Consider the following 6,377-nt stretch of genomic DNA (forward strand, 5'->3'; position numbering starts at 1 on the left):
TGTACTAATCCCTATTCTTTATCCACAAGCTTCCTCATGAATTTATCTTGAATTGGGATCTTTTGGCGCAACTTTATCCTAGTTTTGCTGAGGGAGCAACCCCATTTTTCACTTTGAATTGGTCAAAATATGCGGAATTTCTTACTTTTCGTGGAGAATCAGATCCAGTAACCGGGGGTCTATGGTTAACCGATACACTACTAGAATTTTTGGATTTCGTGACGGTACTGAAAAGTAAAATACTGTTCACGATTGTCTAAATACGTCACGAAAGGTTAAAACACATTTTTGGAGTGAAAAAGCGGAGAATTCCGGATTTTTGACTTTTTGTGACGCTTTTTTTCCGTGACAAAAACCTTGAGGCGCGTTTTTGGCGGGAAATGACGGAGTGTTCCGGATTGTCGTGTTTTCGTGACGAATTTTATCCGTCACGATAAGTTGGCCAGAACTTATTTTTCGTGACGTCTAAAAAACGTCACAAAAAAATTGAGGCGCGTTTTTGGCGGGAAAAGACGGAGTTCTTCGGATTGGCGGCTTTTCATAACGCGTATAAAACGTCACGGAATATTATTTTTCGTGACGGTTTATAATCGTCACGATACGATAAGAAGATTCCAATCTTATTCGTGAAAAGGTATGGCTTTACGTGACGTTGTTTATATGTCACTATAAGTTGGAAAACTGTATTTTAGTGACATCTGATAAAACGTCACTAAAAGTTGTTTTTCGTGTTAAAGTCAGTTTTCCATGGATTTTTTTTCATTAATCCAAAAAGATTTAAATAATGCTTACATTTTCAATACAATGAATTGCAATTTGATATTGCAAATCTTAAGAAAAATAAAAATGCAATTTTTTGTTGAAATTTATAAATTACAAAACTGGAGAAAAAAATAAAGAATTTAACTATTTTAAGCTAATTTGTTGGAATGTAAGTTAAGAAAACATAAAAGTCTAGAAGCCTAAAATTTATTCAAAATTTTGGTTTCAGAATATTATTTAAGTTTTTCATTGTTTTTTTCATCCATCCAAAACGATTTAATTAATGCTTACATTTTCAATACCACGGATTGCAATCTGATATTGCAAATTTTAAGAAAAATAAAATACAAATTTTAAATTTGTAAATTAGAAAACTGGAAAAAAAAAATAAAGGAATTAACTTATAGATATTTTAAGCTAATTTGTTGGAATTTAAGTTAAGAAAACATAAAAGTCTAAAAGACTAAAATTTATTCGAAATTTTGCATTCAGAATATTATTTAACTATTGAAGGCCAAGTAATTGCAATTTTTTTTTTTACTCTTTAATTTTACCTATATATTTTAATACCCAAAATTTTCATAGATTTTTTTCCTTCCATCCAAAAAGATTTAATGAATACTTATATTACAAATCTTGAAAAAAATGAAATTTTGTTTGAAGTATGTAAATTTCAAAACACAGAGAAAAACTAGAGGAAAAATTTAAAATTAACTAAAAACATCTTTTAAATTCATTTTTTTGGAATTTAAAAATTATTTTGTAATATCTAAAATCCTTTCCCCTTTGTAAAAAATTCTCAAAACCCACTAAATCCCTAATTTTCAATTCACCCTTGCACGATTTCGACCTCCACGCCGCCATTGCCACGCGAGACAGAACCATCACCGCAAACCCGTGTCATTCTTTCTCTCTAGAACACGCGATGCTCCCAATCCCTTCGGCCGAATCCTTCTGTTGACGAGTAAGACGCCATTCCGTTGTTCGTCCAGCGATTCTCTATACTCCTTCCTTCTCCTTCCCTCCACAATCAAGTAGCCCGAAGGGCTCTTGTCCCCAAATCGAAGGATTTTTCTTTCCTCCCATGGCTATTTCTCAAGCAAGTCTCCCGCTTCAAAAGCAACTTAAAAGGTTTAATTCATTCGATTCTTTATCCAATTTTTGTAAATCGACTTTTCTCGTAGGGTTTATCTGGTTTGGATGTTCCTCTAAACTGTCTTTTCTCCTTCATGGCTTTCGGATCTCTACTAGAACCCCGTTTATGGATTATCTGCCAGTTTGGTCGATGAGAGCAATATATTTGGGTGGAGCGTAATGGTTATCGAAACCCTTGGTATGCTTTAATATGCGTATACTGCTTAAATTTTTTACTTTTTACTTTTTGTTTTAGTATACTAGTTGTGACCTAGTAATATAGTATACTACTCATTGTGACCTAGTAATATAATAGTTTTTATGAATTTGATAAAGCTCTTTGATTGTAACACGAGGATCTTCGTCGTCCTTCATTGCCCGTTTCTGTTTCTTCTTATTTTCTTCCGTTGTTGAAAAGAAACTCCCGTAAATTCCAATTTACGAATGTTGGGTTATTTTAGTTGTTTTGAAGTTGGGTGTGTTATTCTTGTATTGGTTCATATTTGAATGTGTATCTAATAAAAACTGTCAGTATAACAATCTCACTGCATAATTAACTACACTTCAGAGTGTGGATCTTTCTCCAGCTAGTTGGATGAATGTTTCTTGGTAAACATCCCTTTGCTCTTATGGATCAATGCTAGAGCTTATTTTATGTCACTTTTCCTTTCTTCTCTTAGTAATGGTTTTGTTCACTGCCATATACTTAAATCAGGTCCCAATTTATCACATCGTAAGTCAGAAAAATGACAAAGGCTTCACCACATGATTTCTAATCTATCATACATTGTCTTCATCTTTCCATGATGGGTGATTGTCTATACTTCTTTTCAGGTATGATCTTAAGGAGACTTGTATGAAAATAGGCATTAATTTTGATCAATCTTCTTCATTTAGGCATTTATATATGGTCGTAGGGTTTTAGTCCATTTGTGCACTATGGCACTTGTTTGGTAGAAACAATCTAACTTTTCCACCCATTTTCAGAATATGAAACCTATTTTCCTAATTTTGCCACTTTTCATTTTGTACCTCGATAAAGATCTCGACTTCCATGCCTAGAGACAAAAAAATTTCACCATTGAGACTCTTCCTAACTTCCCTTATTTTGAAACTTATATGCTTTCAAGGTTTAAATTGTGCTCGGAATTGGTTTTAGGATTTTATTGCTGAAACTTAAGTTATGTCTATATAATCAGAGGAATATGAGATTTCTTGAGGTGGAGTAATGGTTTTAATGTGCAGAAAAGGATTGCAAAATATGGAAAATTCCTCCTTGGGTTTTTTAGTGCAAAACAAGGTGATTAATTCTCTTCCATTTTGAACTATTCATTTATTTTGATGAAATACTTCAGCTTACCTTCAGCTGTGTTTATCCACAAATGCAGTAGACCTTCTAAGGAAAGTGCATAATTAATTCAATTTCTCATTATCATGGAGAAATAAATCCAAGATCATCCACAATGATTTCAACCACTGAATTCCCTCCAATCATTCTCATTTCTTGGCAAATCTGTGTGCAATTATGTTGATTGATCCCTTGTAATTATCTTCGTGACGTTAAAAAATTCATGCCTTAAAGTGTCTCTCAATTTAGGCAAGTGTATATTTTATACCTTCAAATTCTTTGCTTCTTTGCTTAAATAAAAATTGTTGTTCAATATGATAAGGAAATTGCATTGTATTCTTGCTTATTTTTTTTCCTTTTGATAAACATTCGTGTATGTTATAATGAGGATGAATCCTCTTATAAGTACAAGTCCCTTATTGATTATGTTTGTGAGACTTTGAGGGAGCATGGGGCAGGATGATAAAATTATAATTTTGATATTCTAGCTTTTTATTTGAATTGTATTTGAAACTCTGAGAAATTTAGTGTTTGGTATAGGCTTACAAGATCTCCATTGGTTCAACTTTGTAGAATTTCTTAGGCATCATACACTACAACAAATTATAGATTCACAGCTTAGCTTGCATAAATTAGTTTCTTTTATGCTAATATGTATTTGTCTTGTTGTTGTGCTTAATATATCCCTATATATAGGCTAACCAATGTTGTCTTATTTGAATTCTCTATGATTTTCTTATATTCAGATTCATAAATAATGCAAGGCTAGAATTGATACCCTTTTGATATGAACTATAATGTCTTAAAAATGGAGGCCAAAAAGAGAATAATAATCCAAAATAAAACATAAATTTCTTCCATAAAAGTGTACCAAGAAAAAGATAGAATATGAGTTTGATTTGTAAAAGGAGAATAAAGAATAAGACTTAGGAATAATGCTTACACATGAAATCAATTTGCGCATCAACAAAATATAGTAACACCCATCAACCACTTTTGAGATAAACAAAGAATATCTCAAAAAAAACAAATAAGATTGCATTCGAAACCAGCAAAGGACTTTTATAATTTTTATAGTCGGAGGAGTATTTGCTTTTTTGTGTTGCTTCCTTAAATCAAGGTAAAAGAGTGTGATTTCTCTTTTGTCATTTCAAAGGAAAGTAATGCAAGAGAAAGAGTAGTTTGATTAATTAAGGCCCATTCATGAGGGAATTGGGTACTCGATTTTTTTTTTTTATCAACAAAAGTTTTGGCATGAGGAAGAAGACAGTAAATGTTCAATGACTCACAACAAACATTCACCATTTTTGTTTTATTGTTTAAGCTAGTTGGCATGGGTGTAATATTCTTTAAGCTTGATTCTCTTGCCTTGTTTTATGTTTGTTTATTAGCTTTCCTTGAATATGACAATTATTGTGTTTAGTCCAAAAAGTCTAGCAGGTTAGATATAGTTAACCTTGGAACAACTAGCACTCGTCCCTTTATAACACAAGTAAGTTGACAATTTATATTGTTTTTACTTATGTATTGTGTTTATTTCATTCATAACCGATAATATTATGCAAGTACTATGTGTAGGAGTATTTACGAGAAATAGTGTAAAATTCTAGTACCCCATGAGTGAACTTATACGTATAATGATCTATCTTTATGTGTTTATGTCAACTATCTTTCTCTATCTTTGTAGTTAAACACAAAAAGCGCATATCACCAAGAAGAAATTGACAGGTTCGAACTGAATGGGGAACTTTTGTTGGAAGATTTGCGTAGACTTACTTACGGGTTTTGTTTATTTGATGTTAAGCTAGTTGGATTACTTTTTGTTTTAGTAGAATTGAAATACTAGAGATGTTGGATATGTTGCTGGATACAGTTTTTGTGGACGGATAGGTAGTCCCATTATAATTAGAAATGTTGGATGTCGCTAAATATAGATTGTGTGCAGGGATGTGTGGTCTCATTATATTACAATTATTATGTTACATGTGTCGAAATATTGGATGTTTGCTAAATGTAGTTTGTGGAGGGACGGGTGGTCCTATACCTATCATGTTTAAATGTGTTATTTGTATCATATTTCAGGTATGATTTTAGGATGTTATAGTAGAGGTCATGCTGAAATTTTGACATTTTTTTGTTTGAGCTTGCGCAATGTCATTGCTATCGAGGTAATTGAATTAATTATGGTTAAGTTTGTTGACTTAATTTTGTAGTGTAAAAATATAATCCTATTGAGAATATATTTTGTGCACAAGTTGGGAACTATTAGGATATTAATGGAAGCGTGTAGTAGATTTACAGCAATGGAAGTGGGTGATAGAGTTAGAGTCATAGAAGCAATGGATGCTCATCAACATTCATGCCTTGTTATATGCATAGTGTCCAAAACAACCTGGATCAACATAATGTGGGTATTACGTTATACGATATTACTAAAGATATAGAAGATATGTACGTAGGTTGGTTTTTGTTTAATCAATTTTGTAACGTTGGAATAGTATTTGCAAACAATACTATTGTGATAGGCTCTTAGTTTGTTTATTTAAGAATGTTATTTGCAAATATCACGATCCTTTGTCATTTTTAATAGATAGACATGTTTTTTAGAAACTGACTTTCCTTAACCTTATCTATCTTTCGTTCGTCATTTATCTAACTTGGGTATTGTTTTTTCATTAGGTCTTTTTTACCCCAAAGATGTCGACAATTAGGAATGCAACTAATTGGTGGCTGAGCATCGTTATTGGGGTTGGTGTGTACGGAACATGTTTAATTCTGCAATTATGTAATTTGTGTTTGAGAATACTAGTACATTCTAAATTAATATATTAGCTTCCTTGTTCATGTTTAATATATTTCAACTTTGTTATGGTAAATTAATATATTTGCGTGTTCGATCCACAAGTTGACAATATGATATTTATATTCCGCGACATCTGCAATCAAAATTAAATACATATTCAGTGACCCTCTTTTTATCATCACAAAATAAAATCATTAGTGACGTTTTTAAACCGTCACCAAAATATTTTTTAGGACTATTATCAAACGTCACGGAATAAACTTTTCATGACGTTTAAACATCGTCACGAAATACACTTTTCGTGATGTTTAAACACCGTCACGAAAGGAT

General features: G+C 32.0%; 1 long non-coding RNA gene across 1 annotated transcript; it reads left to right on the top strand.

The window, feature by feature from the left end:
* Positions 1-1,623: 1,623 nt before the first annotated feature.
* On the top strand, positions 1,624-6,085 carry LOC148210405 (uncharacterized). Its single transcript, XR_015792187.1, has 4 exons — positions 1,624-1,893; positions 2,014-4,736; positions 4,932-4,972; positions 5,327-6,085. It is a non-coding gene; the product is annotated as an uncharacterized LOC148210405 (long non-coding RNA).
* Positions 6,086-6,377: the final 292 nt, after the last annotated feature.

The sequence above is a fragment of the Momordica charantia genome (genome assembly GCF_013281855.1).
Source record: "Momordica charantia cultivar OHB3-1 chromosome 7 unlocalized genomic scaffold, Mcharantia_2.0 BLBB01000007.1, whole genome shotgun sequence".
NCBI lineage: Eukaryota > Viridiplantae > Streptophyta > Magnoliopsida > Cucurbitales > Cucurbitaceae > Momordica > Momordica charantia.